The sequence below is a fragment of the Eptatretus burgeri genome, chromosome 1 (genome assembly GCF_056783735.1).
Source record: "Eptatretus burgeri isolate ZD-2024b chromosome 1, Ebu_testis_v1, whole genome shotgun sequence".
NCBI classification, from domain to species: domain Eukaryota; kingdom Metazoa; phylum Chordata; class Myxini; order Myxiniformes; family Myxinidae; genus Eptatretus; species Eptatretus burgeri.
In genome coordinates this window covers 32,435,568-32,462,140 of record NC_140961.1, presented here as the reverse complement: position 1 = coordinate 32,462,140, position 26,573 = coordinate 32,435,568, and the positions used below count along the sequence as shown (strand labels likewise).

The window sequence follows — 26,573 nt, the reverse complement described above, 5'->3', positions numbered from 1 at the left end:
TGGAGGAACAATATAACACAACTTCACATGATGATCTACTGATTAGTGACCAGCAATATGGCAACAGACATCTTATCCATATCATAGACACTTAATACACGTTCATAATATTCGATGAACCCCAATCCAGTGGTGATTGTCACTCGGATCGTTTCCACATCAACTGTGAGTGATGGTGTTGGTTGAACCAATTATGGTGTGTGGCAATACAAGCGATGGCATAACCTCCTTCCTGCAGACAGTGTAGACCTCCTTCCTGCAATGGTGATTCAAATCAGATTGCCAGTGTCAGGTTGCATTTAAGCTTGAGTACCGTATTGTCTATATATTATTCCTGAACCTGTAGACCTACTTGGTTACAAATCGGTTAAATATTTAATCGTGAGTATTGAACATTCCTCTTTACATCGTTAATATGCACAATTATGCTGTAAATTTACTTCAAAATTACAGTCGACTCAATCATCATTATCTATTGATATTTGCAGCACAGTAAATGGTATTCAATCATGACATCAATAAGCGAAGGGATTTTCAATTAGCTGAAATGACTTTCCTGGGAGTGTTTGAGAGAGCCAAGTTGCATTGTAGCCTGCCATGCATTGAATTGCCATTGATGGGTTTTCATTTGCTGCCATGTAACCACGTTTTACGAAGTTGTGCCTCGAACATACTCGTACCTCATATGAACTTGGGTTTCAGAAATGGGTATTTGTTTTGTGTTTTGGGTTATATGGTGTTCATAACTTCACCTGTCATTTAACAATTATTACAAAACATTATCAATCATCAGTGGCTGTGTTTGTCTTGTCTAACTGTCATGTAAAGATGATCAATCATCAGTGGCTGTGTTTATTTCGTCTAACAGTGTTGTAAAGATTATCAATCATCAGTGGCTCTGCTTGTCTCATCTAACAGTCTTGTAAAGATTATCAATCATCAGTGGCTGTGTTTGTCTTGTCTCACTGTCTTGTAAAGATTATCAATCATCAGTGGCTGTGTTTGTCTTGTCTCACTGTCATGTAAAGATTATCAATCATCAGTGGCTGTGTTTGTCTTGTCTAACTGTCATGTAAAGATGATCAATCATCAGTGGCTGTGTTTATTTCGTCTAACAGTGTTGTAAAGATTATCAATCATCAGTGGCTCTGCTTGTCTCATCTAACAGTCTTGTAAAGATTATCAATCATCAGTGGCTGTGTTTGTCTTGTCTCACTGTCTTGTAAAGATTATCAATCATCAGTGGCTGTGTTTGTCTTGTCTCACTGTCATGTAAAGATTATCAATCATCAGTGGCTGTGTTTGTCTTGTCTAACTGTCATGTAAAGATGATCAATCATCAGTGGCTGTGTTTATTTCGTCTAACAGTGTTGTAAAGATTATCAATCATCAGTGGCTCTGCTTGTCTCATCTAACAGTCTTGTAAAGATTATCAATCATCAGTGGCTGTGTTTGTCTTGTCTCACTGTCTTGTAAAGATTATCAATCATCAGTGGCTGTGTTTGTCTTGTCTCACTGTCATGTAAAGATTATCAATCATCAGTGGCTGTGTTTGTCTTGTCTAACTGTCATGTAAAGATTATCAATCATCAGTGGCTGTGTTTGTCTTGTCTAACTGTCATGTAAAGATTATCAATCATCAGTGGCTTTGTTTGGCTTGTCTAACTGACATGTAATGATTACACTGAACAACAAAAATTTTTTACTGGAGATGTGTAAAGTGATTTAGACTAATTTGGGTACGCTGATTTCAAAAATCATAACCGTTTTGCTGTATCACGTCAGGATTTTCAGTAACAGAAATATTCCCATTGCCTAGAAGTCAGGATTTCAATGAAATTTACAAAAATTCATTTATTCATTTATTTCATCATGAATGCTTCAAAATTATAGAAATTACAGAAAAACTCCACTAGAATGTAATTAAAAATGCTTTAGGCATTTGGCTTTGCGTTTGTGCTGCTCTGTGTCAGTTTCACGATGCAGGAACCAGCAGAAATCGCCCATCATGTTCGGGTTGTGCCGCCCTTGGTAACGCGTCTCCATGAGTGAAATCTCTTGGTGGAATCGCTCGCCGTGCTCGTCCGAGACTGCTCCCAAGTTGTCAGGGAAGAAGTTCAGGTGCTGGTGTAGGAAATGGATTTTCAGGGACATCCTGGAGCCAAGTTTCCTGAAGGACTCCAGCAGCTGCTGCACTATTTCTTCATAGTTGTCCGCGTGCTCGTTCCCCAAGAAGTTGTCCGTCACAGCTTTGAAGCTCCTCCACGCTGCCAGCTCTTTGGGGTTTAGAGTTGTCGGAAAAGTTTCGTCCTTCATAATCTGTCGGATTTGCGGTCCAACAAAGACACCAGCCTTGATCTTTGCCTCCGACAAGGTGTTGCCAAACTTTTCCTTGAGGTATTCCCCACGCCCACGCCCATTCAGATCCATTGCCCGTACAAAACTTTTCATCAAGCCGAGCTTTATGTGGAGTGGTGGAAGGAAAACCTTGGCTGGGTCGACAAGGGCGACATGCTTCACGTTGTGTCGACCAGGTACATGCTCTTTTCGCTCTTCCCAATCTTTCTTCGTCCAGTGATTCTTGTCGTCTCTGCTATCCCAGAGACAAAGGAAGCACATGTATTTCGTGTAGCCTGACTGCAGCCCTAACAACAGCGCCACCACTTTCAAGTCTCCGCAGATGTGCTAGTTGAAGTCATTGTACTTGATGGAATCAAGCAGCTGCTGCATAGTCTCATAGGTCTCTGTCATGCCGAACGCGTGAGCCAGTGGGACTGATGGTTTCTCGTTGCCATTGTGGAGCAAAACAGCCTTCAAGCTGTTCTTCCCCGAGTCGATGAAGAGGCGCCAGTCTGCAGGATCGTGATCACACCCAAGTTCTTTCAACAGACCGTTGATGTCACTGCAGAATGTCATCATGTCTTCCATCTCAAAGAACTCAGCCATGTCTCTGTGACGTGCTCTGAACAAGGATATCTTGGTGTTAGGTTCAAGTAGATTCCACTGCTGCAGCCTTGATCCAAGCAGCTCTGCCTTCGCCTTTGACAGCGAGAGATCTCTTACAAGATCATTTAAGTCTCCCTGGTTCAGAAGGTGTGATTCTTGAGTGTCGGGTTCAAAAGGTTCATCATCACCATCCTCTTCACCACTGCTTACAGCTATGTTCTGATCAGCTGGAGGTGTTGGAACGGGGTTCTTGTCATCATGAGGCACAGGTTTACGAGCAGAGACGCAGTCAGCGTACTTGATGTGACCTTTATTCTTCTTGTTGAAGCCGGCGATGCTTGTGCAGCAGAAATAACAATCATCATGATGATTCTGCGGCTCACGCCATATCATGGGCACCGCAAATGGCATGCTCGCGCGCTTGCCCACCAACCACTGAGTCAAGGTTGTGTGACAGCTTGTGCAGCAGATGTGTGGTGCTCAGCTCTGTTCTTGGTCCCCCACCTTACACCCGAAGTAGTGAAAGTAGGCGGCCTTCATTTTCACTGCTGTAGATATACTTCGCTGTTGATCTTTTTTGGTATACCGACCACAGACATAACAGAAGTTGTCAGGATGATTGGTACAGGAACGCCTACTCATCTTTATCTGAAAGAAAGAAATATAACACAAGTTAACAACAATTGTACGAAATAGACATGTTAAAGACATATGTAAATTTCATTGAAATCCTGACTTCTAGGCAATGGGAATATTTCTGTTCCTGAAAATCCTGACGTGATACAGCAAAACGGTTATGATTTTTGAAATCAGCGTACCCAAATTAGTCTTAATCACTTTACACATCTCCAGTAAAAAAAAATTTTTGAAATTTGTTGTTCAGTGTTATCAATCATCAGTGGCTGTGTTTGTCTTGTTTAACTGTCATGTAAAGATTATCAATCATCAGTGGCTATGTTTGTCTCATCGAACAGTCTTGTAAAGAACAGTCTTGAACTAACAGTCATGTAAAGATTAATTATCAATCATCAGTGGCTGTTTGTCTTGTTTAACTGTCATGTAAAGGTTATCAATCATCAGTGGCTGTGTTTGTCTCATCGAACAGTCATGTAAAGATCATCAGTGGCTCTGTTTGTCTCATCGAACAGTCTTGTGTTGTGGATGTTCGTCTGTATGTCCATGTGTGTGTGGTAGCCGTACTACATGCCCTAGATCATGTAAAAAACAAATGTGTAGAGCAAAGCAGAATGGCTTTTGAAGTCTCATGGTAGCTGACCAACAGTTGCAACATTTTTTTTGGGTATTACTGGAATAGAAGGTTAAAATCCCTCATTATCAACTTTAACAACTCCAGTGGCAAGCAGACAACAAGGCCAAATATACATGTGAGAGATTTTGACAATTCACAGCTGTGATAAATTGCATAAATCACAGGAATATTTTTATTACTTGAAAGAAAAAGCTTTATCACAGTGGACTGAGAAACTACACAATCTGCTGGGTTGTGTTTTGTGTGATGGAGAATAATTAAGACTGACATAGTTATGCAACGGACTGAAACTTAGAAGACTTTAATTGGTTTGAGAGTTTTCTCATCAGAAAGCTGTTGTGTCTATAAATGTAATGCCCCCATTCTCAATAGCATGTGGCCTTTTAAATTTATTGTAGAAGTGGTAGATTTAGACAATTTTACTTTTATTCATTGCCATGGTTCAGGCTATTATCACTCATTGTAATCAAGTAATGGATAAAAATATGATTTGAACATCATGCACCGTTTTAATCTTCAAACCCTGCCACAAGGAACATTTACACCTATCTTAACGATTATTGGAACCAGGCCTGTCTGCTGTAAAGTTGCATTTCCTGCGACTATAAACAGCCTTCAGCAGGTAGTCGAGTGGGAACACTTACTCGTTCACATACCCAGAGCTTTGGGCTTAACAAGTGAATGCTCACAATGGCAGAGGTGCAGAGGGGCAGATGGCAGAAATGTCAGCAGGATCAAGACCAGAAGATACAAAGTAAAATATCAAAAGACAAACAGTCAGTCTATAGTGAGAAATCAGTAAACCCATGTGGAAGCTTCTTGATTCATGATGCCAATGATTTTCAGAGCATTGGGATTCACGGCTTCTAGTAGTAGGATATTGAAGGTACTTCCATTGGCACACAAGAAGAACAAAAAAAGGAGCAATCAGAGATTGTTGACCCTCGCCAGGACTTGTTTTGTGTAGTTTTGTGTGGTGTATTTTGTGTGCTGGTGTGTTATGTAATTAATAAGAAGCATAATTAGAACTGCCACATTATAACTGCTCGCATTAGTGACTGTGTACCAAGACTTCCAGCTTTGATGCAACCCCACTGGCATAGCGAGGGGGGGGGGGCGAAAGGGGCAACTGCCCCGAGCAGCGCTTTTGGGGGGCAACAAATTTGTTATTATGCATCTATCATTATCGACACTTCGTATCATTTTGCCATGGCGCATGAAAGCGCAAGCGAAAGGAGTTTTACTGTGCAAATGTCCCCGCCCTCCGTTTGCTGACCAGTGGTTGTGGCAAACGATATCCCGGAGAGAGGTCGAGGGCAAAAAGGAGCGAGTGGAATGCTGGGAAACGAAGTGGACTAGGCGTTCATGCTCATTTTAGTTTGCTGTTCACACCTCATTCGTGTTCGTGGCTCATTTGTACAGATGAGAAAAGAATACGAACAGAAAAGTAGAAATTTATTCGCATGATTTTTAAAGGTTGAAAATTTATTTTCTTTATTTTCTTTGAAATCCTGTTTGATAAAACGCTATTATCTCTTTATTTTGAAAGCAAAAATGGCAGAATTCCACTTTTGAAGGCAGAGGGGTGCTGGGCTAATGCGACATGGCACTGTACGGAGGGGAGAAGCCACATGATCTCAGGGTCTTGCTGCTGATCGCCATCTTTGCAAAATCTTGAGAAGTCGTACTTGTAAAAGTTCCCTACACCTCCAGTGTCGGGATTCTCTCGTGATCGATAAGTTATCATCATTGCGGAGCTCTTGTTACCTCCGCCACCGAAGGTGAAGAAGGTTATGTTTTCACCCCTTTCTGTCTGTTTGGGTCTGTTTGTCTGTGCACAGGATATCTCAAATTTGCGGACGGATCCGGATGAAATTTTGTGGACAGATTCGGTGTGTGACAAGGACTAACAGATTTGATTTTGGTGAAGACCTGAATCCGGATCCGGATATGATGATTTTTAAAGTGATTCTTCACCAATAAGAGATAGGGCTAAACCTATATATATATATATATATATATATATATATATATATATATATATATATATATATATATATATATATATATATATATATATATATATATATATATATAACATGATATCTCAAAAAATTGTGGACAGATTCAGATAAAACTGGGTGGACATGTTGTGTTTGTGCCAAGGACCAATTGATTCGATTTTGGTGAAGATCCTAATCTGGATCCGGATCTGATAATTTTTAAGTGATCTTCACCATTGAGAGATAGTGCCAAAAACAATGTACACTATAGCATTATATTTCAAAAATGTATTGCGCCCGATATGTTCTTGTGGATCAGGCAATACGTGGTGGAGGTATGCACTTTACCGAGTGCCCTTCTTGTTCTCTCTGCTTCCCTCTTTGCAGGGTTAGCATGCTGAGCTTGATTCTGCAGATGTTTTTCTTTGTTTTTTCTTCTGCTAATATGAGGATGAGAAAGTGACATTGTATTTATGCTTTTGGAATACTTCTGGCATCTTGTTGAATAACTTGGGCCAATTTTTATACAATTTATCAAAGATTCCTTTTTTTACGTAATTTCCACAATATTTTGCTAAAAGTCCATAATTTTTACGATCCAATATTGTTTTCAAGGAATGTATAATGGCAGATCTGGAAATGTTATGGTCTTAACAATTTCTTGTTTGCTTTCTAATTTTACCACAACATTACTATTGATTCATCGTCTTCGTCGACACATCAAAATGTATGAGGAAGCCACTGCGATGGAAATGGTGGACTGGAAGGTATATGAAATCCTTCAATATGTTGTGAAGTGGGGATTTGAGGAATCTTTCCCAAATCTTCTCATCACACTGAGGACGTTTCTCACCATGTGTGTGTGAGTGTTGCAGCATGTGAGAGGAGCTTCTCCAAACAGAAACTGATAAAGACCTACATCAGATCCACAACAAGCCACTCTAGGTTTAGTAGTCTAGCCATCCTCTCCATTGAGCGTGAACTAGCCAAGCCAATTGACTTCGAAACTGTGATAGACGAGTTTGCCTCACTGAAGGCAAGGAAGAGGTGCACCACACAGTCACACCAACTGTATATTTAGTAAGCCAATGACCATTTCTAAAGGCAGAAAACAAAACTTTAACTGTTCACTTGCAAATGTACTGTACCTAATTTGATCTGTAATAAAGTTATTTCATTGGGTTTTGTGTTTAATTCAGCATATGAGTTACGAGGGGGTGGAAATTTGACATCTTGCCCCGAGCATCATTTTTACTCGATACGCCACTGTGCAACCCCACTTTGATTGGACACCTGACACTGACCCATGATATTTTTTAAATTATTATTCAATTGAATTTAGAATGGGATTAAAATGAATTAAATTCAAATCAAATGGAAGACCAAATAGGTACAATCCTGCATTGGAGTAATCAGAAGAAACCTGGATAGGATTCGCATTTCAGATGTGACTCCTCGACCCTCAAACCCCTCCAAGTGAGCCTTATTCAAAAAAAAAAAATTTTTTTTAACCAAAAAGAACCCAGATCAAAAAAATTAAATTATTCTGGCTGCCAGACCATGCATCCAATCAAGTTGAAATTAAAGCATGTATTCCCCATCACTAATAAATCATGATTGTGAAGTTTCATGTCAGTTGACTCAGAGGTTCCAGAGAAAACATTATTTAATATTTTTCTTCAATCCAATATGGCTGCCAAATCATGTGACCTATCAATTATTCCTGAACAAACTTGTACACGCAAGGCTTGGGGAACATTTGTGTGATGTTTCCCCTTGACCTGTCCAACCATTCTGTAGAAGAAGTTTTTTTATAGATGTTCGGATAAATCCAATATGGCTGCCAAACCATGTGACCCATGATGTCATATGTGTGAACCTTTTGTTCCTCATGGATAAGCAGTCATACTGTATGTGTAAAGTTTCACCACTTGAGAGAAGATTTTTGAAGGTTTAAAAAAAAAAACAACAATAAGGCTGCCAAATCACGTGACCGATGACATCAATTTTTTTCTTCTGTGGGCAATTTTATCCCGAGATGACTCTCAAAAATTGTCATACTGATCAGATGTAGCGTTCCATGTCTGCAATTATGACGTCACAATTAAGGCACCTATGACATCATAAAAAAATTACACTTATTCCCCATGAGGAGTACTTGCTATTTGCCAAGTTTCAATTTTTCCATGGAGCGGTTTCAGAGATGCAGAGGTCCAAAGTTTTTCGGTTTTTCCAACGTGGCTGTCACATCACGTGACCTATGACGTCATAATTATCATTAAAACATTCGAGTTGAGGAGTTGCTCCTCTGGTGGAAATGTCATCTCAATCCGGCATGCAGTTGTGGAGAAAAACACTAAAGTTTTGTGCGGACAAACAAACAGACAGACAAACAAAGAGACCCAAATACAATACCCTCTCCTTCGGCGATGGTAATGATACTCCATTATGCTTTGAATATGTGTTTTATTGATTGATAAGTTCTGCAGAACGAAGGACCAATTTTGCCCAGAACAGAATACCCAGTCTGCATCTGGCTCTATTCAGCAGCCAACTTTGAGATAGATGTATGTAATTTGGCCAGGAGAGGCCATGACTGATGGTGAAGTGCAGGAGTGCAGGGAAATTATCTTCTGCTGAAGGTTGAACAAAGAAATAGATCAATGGGTTTACATGAGGGCTGTTGTGGAGAGAAATTGAATGGGGTCCTTCCTGGATTATTTCTGCTTATTCAGGGTGAGTCATAAGTCCCAGGACACGGGTTTAGCTGCTTGTACTGTACAAGATTTGTTTATGCCATGCATTTATACAGTTTTCCTTTTGTTTTTTTTAGATAATATAAATAATACATTAAACCAAGGTGTGAATTTTCAAATGCAGATCATGAAAAGAGGTTGACAGCTTGTGATAGACTGCTGCTGAACTTTGATACAATTCCTAAAAGATCAAAGGTTAAGTTTAGTGATGATTGTAATTGTTACATTCCTGTCATATTTTATGATTACTCCTGTTATTATGTATTACTTTTATTACTGTGATATGTTATTACTCCTGGTGCTTATGGTTAACCCTGGTAGATGGTATAAACAAATCTTGTGTTAGCAGCTAAAACCGTGTCCTGGGACTTATGACTCACCCTGTAGGTTGGTGATCTTCACTATTTTTTAGAGGAGGGCTACTTTTGCCAACAAGACATCAGTCCGAGAGCTGCCACTGCCTGCAGTACTACATCATGGCTACTATAAGGCCCACCCCCACATACTCTTCTTCGTTGTAGTTAACTGGGCTGCAAGCATAATTGTTTGTATACTGATATCTACTGATGTAGTTATGTTACTTTTATGCTTCGTGTTGGAACACTCATTTGAGCCCATTCCATCCATTAGGACCATACTCTGTGCAGAGCGTTGGTGCCGCCGAAGCAGTCTCCTTGGCTATTGGGAACAATCCTGGACGGGTCGCCACTCCGACACAGTATACCAGCATGCTGGCACTCATTTTGCCGACCTCGGAAGGATGACAGGCAGAGTCAACCCCACCTGGTGTTAATTCAACAGCTGAGCGGGATTTGAACTCAGGACCCTAGGATCCCAAGCCCACTACCTTAACCATTAAGCCAACACCAGGCATATTTGAACCCATTGGGTCAATTTAATAGTATTTATGGCAGATTATGATGGGATGTTTTCACATTTGTTTATTATCGGCTGAACGTCAGAACCCGTACTTTAGGCCACCAGGGGCCGCCAGTGGCTTGCAGGCCTTGCAATGAAGAGCATTGTAGGTATTGGATCAGTTATTGATATTTTCAAGATGACTGTGATGGATGCAACAACTGCTACAATTTTTTTTCTGAAGAATTGATGAAAAACAAGTTCAAGAGAAATGGCTCCGACTGCCTTGGGGCATTCTGGCTTCCACAGGTAGAGCAGTTGATGAAGAGCCTCGAGTTACATGCTGCATAAAGTGAATAAGAATATGTAATTCATTTCAATAACCAGCGTTATATTCCTACCTGCAAGTCATACCTGATGGAACATTTACCATGACTTAAATGTGAAAAACTAGAGTGATGCGACAATTATGCACCAACTTGTCCTGCTGTAAAAATGTCATCACGTCTTGTGATTTGTCCACAAGTGAATATTCTGATGAAGCTTGTTAATTAATGCAATTTGAGCAAGCTGTGAATTCAAAGCTGAAGGTGAGTCTGGCTTGCCCTGGGGTTAGAGGTTTGATATTGCAGTATCACACTTTGAATGTGGCAGATTTCTGCTCATAGCAAGTAGGTAGATGGAAACTGAGAAGGTTTTGTTTTTGGAGGACATTTTGATTATGATTTGTCATCACACAGCACAAACTAGAGCTGTTTAGTGATGACATAACAGTGAATAGATCAACACCATTAAACCTGTCACAGGGCTTGGGGTCAAGTGAGACCGCTCACGGCTAGAAATGGATGTGCCCTAAAGTACGTGAAACTCTGTCTGTTTATAATAATAACACGAGTTCCCTTACAAGGAACTTCGATGCTGGAGGGGGCCATGAGGTCTATCAAAGGCTTTTGCTATTATTACCAATTTCTAGTTGTTTGACCATGCTCTGTCCTTTTTTAAATGTTGAATGTCAAGCAACAAAGCAACACATACCATTTTAATGTTTTTGGGATGATTCTCTCAGGGTTCAAACCACCGACCTCTCCGACTCAGAGTGGATGTTTCAACTATTATTCCAACTGGTGCATGACAAAGATGAACCTTTGTCATCCAGTAACTCTGTTAAGATAAATGGAAGATATTTATGATGTGACATTTACAAAGTTTAAAACATCAACTTGTAAGATGTTAAACATATCACAGATTTGGGTGCAATTACAATAATGACAGAGTGAATACAAGAATGAAAAGAGGGTGAGATATGAGTGAGAAAAGAGAGAGGCTCCAGATAGGGACAGGAAATGCAGATGACTTGCAGGGCAAGCTTATGATATATGAAGTCATATATATATATATATATATATATATATATATATATATATATATATATATATATATATTGTCAGTCCCACTCGTATTAAGCAAACAGGCTTTCAACAATCAATTGTGGGACAAAATAGACTCTCATCTCCAGATTCCTGAGAACTCTATTCAAAAGTAATCATTTTAACTCACTTGGACTTTAGTCCAGTGAGCTTGTGCGATCAAACTGTAGGAAAGTCAGTCAGTCAGTCAGTGAGTCTATACACTTCAGTCATTATCGCTTGAACCAAACACACGATTTTGATGAAACCTGGCCACAAGCTTCATATCTGATGCTTTCTGAAGGTGTATTGACCACATCAAAATCTGCGCTCATTAAGGGATTGAAATCAGGCCGAAAACGCTAAAAATAATTCCTGCCCTAACCTACAGGGGGCATTGTACCCACAGCACAGCCATGCCCTCAGCCAAAAACATGACCTGTGACCTGTAAAAGCATGGCCTGTGAACATGTGTCGCTGTGATCAGCATCAAGAGGACTTCCATTCAACAAATCACGTGACCAGATTCTGCGCATGAATAAAATTTTGCTATTTTATAATGTCTTTGACTGTTGCTCCTGATCCAGATGAGCTTCAGGACCCATGATCCTATTTTTATACAGGTACCAAGGCTCATTGGAGAGCTGAACAATGGGGGGCAATAGAGAAAATAGGGCAAAGGGAAAACAGTGGGCAATAACAAACATATGCACCACAGTTAAAGGAGGGGGGTTGCAAAAAGCTAGGAACATGACCTCTGCAGGTATGGTAAGGCTCAGCACAACAAACTCAGGAAGACATTCCACAGGCAGGCAAGAAAATAGTAATAACAAATGGAAGTGAGTGTTAAGTTTAGACTTGGGGTGGGTAACAAGGAAAAGGTTTCTGGTAGAACACATGTAAGATCAATTAGGATCAGGAGCATGGGCTGAGTGAAGAGGTGAGGGTGCAGCAGGAGCAAGTACAGAAGAGCTGGTAAAAAATAAAATGCAATGCTGCCAATCTGCCTATCGTGTGTAAGAAGAAGACTGAGACTCGGTGAGATTCCAATGACAGGAGGACATCAGATTCCAGGGCCTCAAGGGGGAAACTGGGAAGCAGCAGTACAAATCCTTGAAATTACAATGACAAGAGGGCCTTCGTTCCCAGGACCTCAAGGGGGACAAGATGGGAACCAGCAGTACCAGGGCTTCAAGGCCTGGGCCAGATGTTCAAGACTGACAGCAGTACCACAGTCTCAAGGCTGTGGTACTGCTGTCAGTATTTAATACCAGCCGCATCTTGCCTGCATATTCCCCAATAATGATTACTTGCTGCTCAAAATGTTGGATCTGAGTTTTACCCTTATATAACTAATATTACCCTTGCTCCTCGGTGAGAGGAGGTCGTGCCTTGTTTTCCTTCTTTAATGGGCTTGTAGTGATGGAGCAGCAATGATATTGAAACTGTTGCTTGTTCACTACAACATGCCAGATAAAATGATCAATATCCTGCTTAATTTGGTTTCATCATCGATTAATAATTAATGAGGAAACCAAATTAAGAGGTGTATTAGTGTGGCCAAATTGCTTGTAGTGCCACTACCGTTTTTCTAATCATTGTCTGACAGGTTGGCACAGAGATAGCTGACTTTGAGCTGTCTCATCTGGGTTGATGGGTTTGATTATTTTTTGCAGGCAGGGTGTTGCACCACACAGTGGACCATCCCTCAAATAAACATTAAGCTGGATGCCCCATCCACTGACTTGAGTTGGTAGAAATTATAGATCACACGTTGTCTTTTGCAGAGTTGGCAAGTTCGTGCCCTTGGAGTAGGCAAGTTAGTGTTGACACCATAAACAGATTCGTCAACTAATTAATTCATGAGTAGACTTTAAAAAAAAAGAGAGAAAGGTGGATCAAGTGGCAATCAAATTTGACCAAATGAGAAATCAAACATTTGAAGCTAAATTTTAGATTTATTTTTCAATTTAAAGTTTAGTTTCAGAATTCTATTCACCTCAAATAATGGATTTGTATCCTCACATGAAAAAGTTGAAGGAACACCTTTATCATTAAAGCCAGGATAAAGATTATCATTTTATGATGTCGTTGCATTAAACTTAAATTCATCGTAAAATGTCAGATTATTGTTAAGGATCGGCAACATATTCTTATTCAAAAATATTAATTGTAGTATATTCATTTCATTTGATTTGATATCCTATTATACTCAGAATGTGAAAAACTAGAAAGGTGCTAATGAAATTACATTGATCACCCTCGTGTGTTATTCATTGAGGGGGTTTGGCTAGAGTTTCTGTCTGGAGGTGCATAGACTTCCAGGTAGCCAATGACACCAGACCGACTGTGGCGAGACACCCTGCTACCTTCTGTCCTGACAATTAGTCAAATTTGGTCTGGTGTAGTTCGATGCGTGGGCTCTCCAAGAAGGATGTGCCATAAAATCTTTAACACCCCCAACACAGATTGGACAACTGGTTTAATATCTCTCTTGAAAGACGTGTTCTGCTACATTGCCTGCTGGAACCATGCCAAAATTCAGTTTTCATCTAATATGATTTCTGAATGGAACCCAGTTGCTGAATTAAATATTTCATTCGCCTCGAGATAATTTGCGGAGAGGAGGGGGCGGGTGAACATTCCTCCATACCACATGACACTCACTGTAAAAACAGCTTGTGTTGATACTTTAAAGCAAGAATGCTCCAACTATACTGCTGGAATATCAACAATTTGCAAACACAATTCTTACCAGTGACCCAATCATCCCTACTTTGTTAACCTCCGCCATCGAAGATGGACGGAGGTTACTGTTTTCATCCTTGTCTGTTTGTTTGTGTTTGTGTACAGTATTACGGAAAAACTCCTGGACGGATTTCGACGAAACTTGGTGGGGGGATTAGGTATGGTCCAAGGATCATGCCATTAGATTTTGGCCTTGGTCCAAAGTCCAATATGGCCGTTATGGCAGCCATTTTGAAAAAATATTTGAATTTTTGTTTTTGCATTTCTACGTGTTTTAAGTGATTTCCAACCCCCAAAAAAAAATTGTTAGAGAAAAAAACAACAGAAAAATTTGCAACTTTTTTTCAAAAAAATTAGATTTTATTTGAAAAATATTTGAATTTTTTTTTTGCATTTCTACATGTTTTAAGTGATTTCCACCCCCCCCCCAAAAAAAAATTTGTTAGAGAAAAAAAAAACATTTTGTAACTTTTTTCAAAAAAAATTCGATTTTATTCTTTTGGCATTTCTGGATGCACATCGATATAGTTTAGTTTATTCAATCGTGGTTCAGTAGAGTCTGATCCGTTTTGACCTACAATGAATAGGATATTAGGTTCACTTAAGTGACCCAGCAGTATTGGCGGCGGAGGTTTTGCACTCTACCGAGTGCTCCCCCCCTCTAGTTTGTCATGTTTTTTTGTTATCAGTCATCCGCACTATGTAATGCTTCCATCTGAGCTGAGCTTTCATGCTTGATGCTTTGATTCCAGTCATGGCTGCTCTCTTTAGCATCTCTGTGTTGGGCACTTTATCCTGATGTTCTGAATGCATTTCAGGTGGAACCGGTCCATCTGTTTTACGTGTCTGGAATAAGTAGTCCATGTCTTGCAAGCACACAGCAGGGTAGGTATAACCACAGTATTGTAAACTGTTGGGTTGAAAGTTTTGACATTAAAGTTTCAGTTGTGGGTTGTTCCACATGTAGGTCAAATCTGCAGTTGTGCCTTCCACCTCAATCAAAGCTAAGTTTTCTAAACCTGATCCAACATGGTTTTCTTGTGTTTTCATCCAATTTTCAGTGTTAAATCATACCTTATGGTGCTGTATTTGTTAAGGTTGTACCTCAGACTTACTCCTCGGATAGCGGTGAGAAAAATCCATCTCGCTTTTGAGGTTGTTTCTCGTTCTACTTCTTTTTCCTAATGTCCCCCCCCCCTCTTTTCTGTCTCTTCTACATGATCCTATCCCCCCTCCTCACTTCAAAAAATAAATAAAAATAAGCTAAAAACTTTATTTTTCATTCCAAAACATGATCTTACTTTGCTTTCTCGCTGTACTTCATTCTTTATCTCTCCCCCTTCTCAATGTCTCCATCCAAACAGAATCTTTATTGAAGGAAACGTTTCTTCCTTTTTCCTTTAAAAGCTTTTTAAAACATTTTAAAATGCTTCACTTTCCTTATTTCTCTGTAAAGAGTGCACTACGTGTTCTTCTTCCTCATTACAATGTGTTCCTCTTCTTCTTTACAAGGCATATTTTAAACCTCTCTCTCTCTCTCTCACCCAGGGAACTTAGTTCATAATCCCTCCTCCATGCCAACAGTACTGCCTTTCTCCACAAAATTTCCATTCTCCACTGGAAGGAAACGAAATTTCCTTCCACCTATCCCATGATCTTTATCTCTGTATGTCTAATTTGGAAATCTTGAGAAGTCCAGTTTACAGAGGTTGTCTGCTCATGGCAATCAAATCCCCTTCATGTTATTTTATGGTGTCAAACACCTCTGTGCCAGCACCCTCCACCACATCTGCAAGCCCCTGTCTTTCCAACCCCATCCACTCTATGTGTCCCCCTCTTCAGCATACCTCTACTTCATGTCCCCTCTATCTGCACCCCCACTCAACACACCCTTTCAAAGCTTCCCCCTCACCCCAGCTCCTCAAAGCTTCTCCTTCACCTCACCTGCTAAAAGCTTCCCATCACCCCACCCCCTCAAAGCCTCCCGCCTCACCCCATCCTCTCAAAGCTTACCCCTCACACGCCCTATCAAGCTTCCCCTCACCTCGCCCCTCTCAGCTCCCCCCCCCCCATGTCGCCACATCTCAGCTTCCCCCCCCCCCCGTCTCGCCACCTCTCAGCTTCTGCTCTTTCCCGCCCCCTCTCAGCTTCCCACTCGTTCAACCCCCTCTCAGCTGTCCCCTTGTCCTGCACCCTCCCAGCTTCCCCTACATCCACACCCTCCCATCCCCCTCCCCCCCATCCTTCACCCTCCCAGCCTCTGTCCTCTCTCAATCCCTCACCCTTGCGACCCCCAGCCACAATCCCACACCTTCCCAATGCCTCACCCCCTGTCCTTCACTGTGTGGACCTAAATTGTGCCAAATAGCCAAGGAAACTGCTTCGGCAGCACCGACACTCTGCACAGAGTATGGTCCCAATGGATGGATGGATGAATTCCGGAAACACTCCCTTTGTCCCCTAAATGATTCCCACTGCTTCTTAAATGTAAAAAGTAACGTCAGTCCTTCAGATACACAAACATCAACAGCATTTAAGAGTATGAACACATCTGTAACATGGCAGAGTGAATCATATGTCACTGGGTATAGTTATCAATCGATTTTATGCATCCTAGTGATTCCCATGTTAAACACATTGAAAATTAAAGTACATTTCGCGCTCACAGACTACATGATGACTTCGTCGAAAATCCCTATGTTTGTAGAGCTTTTGGGTTATGACAGGGGTTGGCTTCACATGCTGATTAATTGGTACATATAGACAATATAGACAATTATAATTGAAGAACAAAATATGAAACAAAATGATTTCACACAAAATGGCTAAATTGCACAGTGAAGGCAGTGTCACGTGGTCTCGCGTTGTACTAATTTATTTGCAATGCAATAAAAAAAAATTTCCCATTTTACCACCTAACAACATGAAGGTGGAATATTTTGGTATTATTTTAAAGCAGTACAACTATATAGAAACCGATTTGGCTGACAATGAACAATGAAATGGAAACCTAAAACTTGGATAATCAATTGAACCGGTTTGAGACTTTACTTTGCACATTATGCCGGGGCTGACCTACATCCAGATCCCATGATGACTGACCCATATCCAAAAGCCACCTAATGTGCAGGATTATAAATCCCAGCATCTTCCTCTGTCTGCTGCTTGCCCATCGCTGTCGGGTTTTTATCATTGTTGGAACATATGTTGGAGTGTGTGCATGCATGCGGTGTTTCTGTAAGTACACAAGAAACACCTGCATGTGTGTTTGATAACAGTGGGGATGGTTTGCACTGAGCTGACCCCACTCTCTTGGTCTTGCACATCTGCTATCGGCCGGCGGCTTGATGAATTCAGAAAACTGGAGACACGAGATCAACTGCAGTGGATGATCTGCAGCACCTAGAGTGCCTGTGCCAATTAACTTTAAAGTTGTGCTGTGTTGTCTTCAATACCAAAAAGGGAAAACTATTGCTTCATCTGCTACATCCACCATGGTAGTTATTCGTGCATTGAAGAGGAATGAAACGAGATGGGCATTCATCGTCACATGTAGGCACTGGCCCACATTCTACTTTCACCTGGCTTCACCTGCAAATCAACACAGTTATTGGGGTGCAGTTGCTGTCATGCAAATGGAGCTGTACAAAAGAGTTCGTTGAATGTTTAAGACCAAATTAAGCTATTCATCCAACTATAAGTAGAACCAGTGGTTTTTGCACGATTGCAGAAAATAGACGCAATTCAAATAATCATTGACTTGAAATGGAAAACTGAATCTGACCTGGGGAAAACCTGGAATGTATCAAATTGCAGAAAAAACATTATATAACAAAAAAAAAAAATAGCAAATTGCAGAAAAACAAAAAAAAACAACAAAAAAAAAACAAACAAGTCAAGATTATATCGAATTACAAATATCATATTCACTAAATTCACTGATTTTATGTGTGATTCTCTGCAGACTTGATTCCCACAGCATAATTGTGAAAAGTAGCAAAAAATAATAATACACTTTACAATTTGATGCATAAGAGATATCGTCTCCAGCCAGAGTGCAAGCAGAACCAATGCTCCGGTCTTGCCAATCACAGCTGCTTCGGACGAGTGTTGCTGTGAATCCTGATTTTGATTGCTGGCACATTTTATTATTCCCTCCGTTTTTCATCACCCTGATGGCAAAATATAGTGTGCAGGGGCACCCTGCAGAGTTTGAAGGGTGAAAACTTGAGGAAAATTGTATTTTTTTCATTGCAAGTAAACAAAGGTAGAAACTTCAGAGCTTGTTGAGCTGAGGATGTCCAATCCCTCACAAATCATCAACAGCAGTACATCCTCATTTTGATTGGATGCAACTCTGACTACCCTAAACTTTGCTAAACACAAAACCAAAAGTTCCAATAAATAAAAATGTTTGGCTGTCATAACTTCACACTCCGTATCATCATAATGGCCCCCATGCTCTCTCTGAGTTGTTTTTAATCTCAGGTTCTGCTGTCCTTATGGAGCCATCGATTTTTTATTTACACAAATATGACTGATATCCCTCCCAAACACCTCCCCCACCTCACCTGAATAAATACTTCAATATCATACTGCCAAAGCATATCCTGCAATTCTTACATTGTAGGCCAAACAGAAAGCATTTGCTTTTCCACAACAGAGCAGAGTACTTGATTTAGGTTGTGAATTCCATTCAAAAATCAATTTTATTATAATAATGTTATTACACCATATATATATATATATATATATATATACACACGCAAAGCCTGGTGTTGGCGCAGTGGTTAGGGCAGCGGCTTGGGATCCAAAAGGTCCTGAGTTCAAGCCCGGTTGGGCCACTGAATTAATACACCAGGGGGTTGACTCAACCTGTCATCCTTCCGAGGTCGGCGAAATGAGTACCAGTATACTGGGCCGGTGTATACCCCGGTTAAAATAGGTGTACCATATCCCTGTGTCGTAAGAGGCGACCAGGGTTGCGTCAGGAAGGGCATCCGGCGTAAAACATGTGCCAAATCACTATGCGGATCATACGGATGATCCGCTGTGGCGACCCCTAACGGGAGCAGCCGAAAGAAGAAGAAGAAGATATATATATATATATATACACGCAAATAAAATTTACAACCTCCCATGGATATTCAGAAAACGGCCCACCAATAGCAATAGACATTAAATATGTGATGTGTAAAATAAACGCATGGTCATAAACTTATCACACAAAATAATTTCTGGGAAAAGTACAAACATTACACCTGTCTGCATCGATGATCATAATCCAAACTAACGCAATGCCACCAACCCCCATCTCCCCTTTTTTCATATACACGCTGGTCCGAATCCCCCTCCCACTCCCTCTGTGCATACATCATGAAAAGATGCCCTGTTAAAGTATTCACCATCAACAGTGTTCCTGTTCACTTGATGAGCACTAATGTGAGGATTCACAGTTGATGCATTGCCTTTTCATCCTCAAAAATACACAAAGTGTGTTGTTTTTTTATCCATCACTCGGTAAAATATGATGCGACATGTCACTTTGGAATAGTAGATTCTCGGACATCAAATAATGTAATTCCACTCAACCACCTCGCCTTTGACCATTAAGAGTACCAAAGCATAATAGGACAGCCATTCATTACCTTGTTTTGCGGAGCCAGGATAACCTGAAAATTATTTGTGCATCTGGAGCGTCCTCTGCTGCTTTAACTCGGGCTTACACAAACTGTGATTTTGCGAGTTATTTCATGTTGGAAGTGTAACACATTAAATTACAAAAGGAAAAACTTTCGTGAAAAATGTTGTACATGTTCACATTTATACAAAATAAGAGTAATTAATGTTTTCTTACGCAACTTATTTGATTCCATAAATACAATCTTCAAAGAAATGTGTTCATTGATGTTGGAAAGGAAACATTGGTTGGGGTTCTGATTTTCTTTTATACTTTTATACAATGCCCAGCCAGAATATAATGAACTCACCTGATTGTAACCAAATATAATTTTACGGCTCTCATTAACAAACAATTAAATGGTCCACATACCGTATATTAGTGTCTTGTAACATGTCATATCGAGGGCATGAATCTGTGAAGGCATCAAATCAATGAAAGCCTGTATGACTGCCAGATATCGTGTAATTCCACTTGACAGATCCCATGTATGATTTTGTTGCAGCTTTTGTTTATTATTTGGCAGAGGTCAGCATTTGTTCAACTCCCAATCCTTGTTCCCAGGCATATTTGAGACTTTTTAGTGTCCACGTAAAAATCTGCAGCCCACTTCACATTTTCAAGGCAGAAGTGGTTCAGGACATATGGTGGCTTCTTGCAGTAAATGTGTTCCATCCAGCAAAATGGCTTGCTTGTATAGTGGTAAGAGGATTTATTATATAACAGCAAGGCATTTTGCAGTATGGAACACATTTACTTCAAGAAAGGGCAGGTTTACAGACTACTAAATGATATTGAATGGGGGATGGAGGGGAAACGAGAACAGCAGATAAGTGGATATGCACAAGGAGAAACAACAAAAATGGGTAACTGCCCTGGATAGAAACAAAAAGGGAAGGAGTAGAAGAGATTGTGGATTTGAATGGTTCCAATAAATTATGATGTATAAACTAGACTCACTTGAGATTTTCTCGATCATATTATCCCATGTAGTCTTGAGAGAAAAGGACATGAGAAGAGAGCCAATGCTGAGAGTGTGAGTGGCAAATTTGATTGCTCAAGGTGGCATAATGTTTTGTCCAAGTACTGCTAAATGGAAGGTTTTTGAAAATGCCGAGAAGGCAGTTTGCATTCGACAGTGATCAAGTATTTAATTCAATTGAAATAAAATATAGATTCTGAAGGCTCTAGGGAAAAAAATGTTTTCAGAAGTTTACCACCATTGATGTAGCGTCTTTTATTTTATGCCACTTTATTGAACACATTAAATTAGTTATTCATGCTTGTTGTTTGTGTCCTTTATGACATCCCTAAAACCAGGAAATTTCCTGTTTGGAATGATTTTCAGTTTTGTTTGACTGCCAAACAGGCAGACAGACTAATAAAAATTATCTCACTCTATGTGCATGTGCTCCCGGGATGGGATTCCATACATTTTGCCATATTCAGAGCCAAAGTATGCGAAACTGCAGGTTCATGCTCCAATTTGTGTTCTACAGTGTTTAAAAATATAACATGCAATTGAAATTAAGTTGTTCCTCGATCATAATCCGACATTTGTCGACAGACAGACAGACAAGGTGAACCATTTGATTAACCCCGCTTTTAGCTTTGCACGCACGTGGGGTAATAACGCATCAGATATTTATGGGCAACACATTTGAAAGACTGAAGTGAGGAGAACAAAACAAGAGACACAAGGAGACAATTCTACAATCTGGGAGAATAAGGGGATGAATTAATGCAGGTGGGCAAGTCACTTGTACATGAGGAGGGTGAGCAGATGAGTTTCTTGAGCAACGCGTGCAACCTGAGGTGGCTTGAGGAGGGGATAGGGTAGGAGGAACAAGGTTGGATGTAAACTTCATATAGTAGAGAACCACCAACCTGCCACCAATGAGAAAGAGAGAGCAATGGTTCTTGGGAATCTGCCTCTTGTCTTGAGATTCTAATGGTGTGGAAGGCCTTGTTTTCAACTGGTTGAAGTTGATTTTGCTTTTGTGTTCTTCGCTATGCTGTTTTTGCAATTCTGGCGATTGTCAAAAGTATTATCCACGTAACTATCAATCAGTCAGTCTTCTACCCACCCTAAGCAAAGTAATGTAATCTATCATTGTTATAGCTAGGCAGTATTTCTTCTCCAATGCTGTAATCTCTGATCATCAGTAACATTATTGCCCTGGCTATTCAAATATGGACATGTTACTTCTTTTACCCAACAATGGATTGATTCACTACATCTCAAACGAGAGATCAGGAGCATCCCTCATGCTTTCAATAATTTCTGACACCCAGAATTACTTTCAAGCTGTCTGCTGATGGGTATCCAAAGGACCCTCTTTGAATGGTTATCGGATTTTATCTGCGAGTGGAAACGACTTGCTCCTGATGGCATTGTGTCTCAATAATTCCCTATACAGACTGCTGCCATGCAAATCAGCAGTTAAGAACAGACCTTATTGTTGCTACATCCATCACCTCACTGCTTCTCTGGATAATCTTTTGTATAATCTTTTAGATAACTCCACCCTGTGGAGAAGAGTAAGGACCCAACACTTCTGAGACAGGCTGCTTAAAGCATCCATCTCCGCAAATCTGGGGGAAAAAGAAAAGCTTCCTGGAACATGTCTTTCAACACAGGAAAATCTCATGCTCTCACCCTGTTCCTTAGTAAGCCTCAAATCAAACCCTTAGTAATGCTAAACATTACCTCGACGTGTTTCGACTTATGAGTAACTTACAAGTAACGTGTGTCGACGTGTGTCAACGATCGCATAATGTGCCTACAACTTATGCCAGTGTATGCGGAGCGTGTGCGTCATACGCTGGATACATCGAAAATTTTTCAACATGCTGAAAATTTGTCGACGTACTCGGCATATTACGACGTATGCCAGCGTGCTTCAGCATGCTCTTAACATATACAAAACTTACCCATAACGTATTCGACGTGTGCCAGCGTATTCGGGAAATTTTTCATACATCGGCATACGCTGGCTAAAACGTCTCAAGGTGTGACAGCAGCTTGACACTTCGATGTCCAGTGCGGTTATGATTTGCATCGTTGAGCCGCAGCCTGTTAATGGGCTACGCCACGTGATCGTCGGCGATACGCTGCCGCGCTATGCATAAGTTAGACTATCGTTGGGCATAGGTTGTGAACGCCAACAACACGCTCAGAATTCGTTGGTATAAGTTATCTATATGTTATCGAAACGTTCTGTGTACGTTACTAATATGTTATGCATACGTCCAACTCGTTATGAATATGTCCAAAACTGGAAAAAAACATCAATAGTTCAGCGTACGCCAGCGTTTTGCATACATTTTTGATACCTTGCCATACGCTGGCTAAAACATCAAGGTGTGACAGGGCCTTTAGTCTATGCACCTGCTATCCTCTCATATTCATTACCCCTGCATGAGCCTTCATCCCTGCATTCAAAAAGATTAATAAACAGACATGATAGTATTAGAACACCTCTGTTGTCTGATGCCAAACATTATTCTCATTTATTTATTGCTAAAATGTCTTGGTACAAAATCGTTTTGTTGTGATATCATGGATGAAACTAGAACAGCACTTGGGAGAGTGCATACCTCCTCCTCCTGGCTGAAGAGTTTACGTTTTGTATCCCATCCTACTGATAGGCTGGATCTGCATCTGGACCTTAACCAAAATCTAATCAGCTTGTTCTTGTCACCTCTTCAACTCAACCACCAAGTTTTGGCATAATCTATCTACAACTTTTGGAGATATCATAAAATATATCGTTTTTGGCCCCATGTGTCAATGGTGAAGAATCAATTAAAAAAAATTTAATTCTCGTATCCAGATCCAGATCTTCACAAAAATTGAATCAATTCGTCCTTGTTGCACACCTAACCTGTCCACCAAGTTTTGGCCAAATCCATCCATAATTATTTGAGATATCCTGCTCACACAGACAGACAGACAGACAGACAGGGGTGAAAACATAACCTCTGTCCACCTTTGGTGGTGGAGGTAAATAACCCTCAGCCATATAATCAATATTTTTACATTTATAAAATATTCACATCAAAAATATTGCAAATCGAGCTTGATTATATCACTCTGTACTAAGTTTTTTAAAGTTTAAATGTTAGAGACAAATATTTCATGAGATATAGCAGGTAGTCTTATTTGCACCTGCAAACTTTCAACTTGTGCAAAAACATCACAAACATTAATTTCGACCTTTCTACCCAAACTTTAGATGCAAGGGAGTGCCAACATTATAGCTTACACCTGCCATTGCAGCTGTGTAACAGAGAGTGCGTGAGAAATATAACTTACGGAAAAGTTTTGTACCATCGCAGCCCTGAAACAAACTGCCACGGGAATTGGTCAGGCCCAATAATCAGGCAAAATGTCAAAATAGCATTCCTTCAAATACTCTCACGAGCTGCTGGTGTAAATAAAGAAATCACCTGGTGTAAATTTATTATGCAGATTGAAACACAGCTATGAAAAGCGATCAGGCAGTTATCAAAAAAAATTATGACTCTCAACCCGCTACTGTTAAAATGTACTTGTGTCTAATCTTTAAATGGATTTGTGTCACCTTTTTAAATGGACATGTATCCTCAACTGTTTAAATGCACTTATGTCTGCTCTTTAAAGGGACTTGTGTCTTTTCTTCAAATAGATTTGTTTCTATTGTTTATATCAACAATTGTATACTGTTTAAATGGACAATTGCCTTTTGTTCATATTGACAATTGTGTCTACTCTTTAATTTAACTTGTTTCTACTGTTTAAATGGATAATTGTGTATACTGTTTAAATGGACTTGTGTCTACTTTTTAAATAGTCATGTGCCCTCAACTGCTCTCCTAATCTTCACGAAGGGCACCTAGGGATCTATAACGTCCACCAACTAATGCCGGTCAATGGGATACTCATTTTAACGTCTATCCGAGGGATGGCACAGACATTGATGAATCGCTCTGCCTGCGGAACATGACCGGGATGATAGCTTATAGTTGGGTCGGGATTCAAACTCAGGCGAGACAGCTCAGAGACGAATGCTGTGAAGGCAATGGCAAACAACCGAGCATAACCTTTGCAAAAAGAGTTTCTTGGCAGCAAAGATGCCCTATCAAGAGTATTGTACTTTAATCATAATATTGAAGGTGTGTTGCTGCATGCATAGGACTGTAACCATGCCTCTGCATAATCCTTTGAAATCAAAATAAAGACCAATTACTGCACCGTCGTCCCAAGAAGGAAGCCAGACGAAACAATACATGAATGTGTGCACACGTACGCGTGCGCACACACACACACACACACACACACACACACACACACACACACACACACACACACACACACACACACACACACACACACACACATACACACACACACACACACACACACACAACACACATGCCTACACATACATACATATACAAAAAACACACACACACACACACACACACACACACACACACACACACACACACACACACACACACACACACACACACACACACACACACACACATATATATATATATATATATATATATATATATATATATATATATATATATATACACACAAACACATATATTATGTCCTGGTAAGTACTTACAAAAGGTATTTTATTTGAAGTTATAACCTTAACTTATAAGTAATTGACTGATTTCCCAACTGCCTGGATCATCAGCTGGGCACCGTTTTTCATCAAAGTTTCAATCCTTTCAGCCCAGAACCTCTCCAAACAGCAGATCCACAACCCCGGTCCAAGTCCACATCAGTCGATGACTCAACATCAATGGACCTACAACCTCAAAGTTGTGTCCAGACAGTCAGTCAACACAGCAATGCAATATCCTGATTCAAACTTATTTAATTATCACTTTTATTTAAAGTATTACTACATTTGAATAACTTTAATCATTTATCACTTTATATGATAATATATGAAGCGGTAAACACTTTACATTGTAGACATGTCCATTACACAGCACCTCCATCTAAACATACACTCAAACTCATTAATAACCGATTTGAACATGCTGCACTACGCATCCCAGCAACCACCAACAAATTATTTTAATGCTTATTTATAATCTTTTATAAATAATATTGATTAATTATTTTTTTCAGCTTCATTTATCTCCTTTATTTGATACATATATACCTTTTATATTTATTGATTATTTTACCTTAATATTATTTTAGTGAAGTAAATTATTTGATTAATATTATTGGTTTACATATATTGTTACAGGCCGGGGGTCGGCCGCCAACTGACCGCTCTGAACGGAGCCGCAAGTCGAGTCGGCCCGACCGATCGCCCGGAATAGAGATCGCCGCCCGGATAACTCCGAGCGACGGGTCCTTGTACAAGAACCGAAATACGCCAATCGGCAGATCATGTGGGGTAGGTTGGATTGCCAATCTTCAATGTACCTAAATACCCACGTGATCCAACTACCAGGGTATTCCACCCTCGACGGATCTCGTACGGAAAAACCGCCGAGGGGAGCTTGTCCGTGCGCGATTCCGAGCGGCGTAATCGCCGAGAACCGTCGGTCCAAATGTCCCCCTATTACGGCAAACCAACGGCTTTCTAACTCCCAACACACGAAATGTTCAGTCAATGAAGGAATGGATGAAACGAGCAGGTTTACATTTACACAAGGACATTTATTATAATGAAACACGTATGCAATTAAATAAGGCAAAACACGTATGCAATTATACAAGCAACAAAAGAACTACAACCGTCTATAAGAAATTATTAATGTACAGTCACTTACACAGTTTTACTTACGGGACTCGGCGCCACAAACATTCATTCGAAAGAAAAAGCAGGAAAAAGACCCCATCAAAGGCAATGGGGTCAGACTGGACCTCTTGGGTCTTTA

General features: G+C 40.2%; 1 protein-coding gene across 2 annotated transcripts in view; it reads left to right on the top strand.

The window, feature by feature from the left end:
* The window catches only part of LOC147034175 (A-type potassium channel modulatory protein KCNIP2-like), a 385,242-nt gene that overhangs the window by 9,098 nt on the left and 349,571 nt on the right, over positions 1–26,573 (top strand). The gene's annotated exons all lie outside the window — the stretch shown is intronic.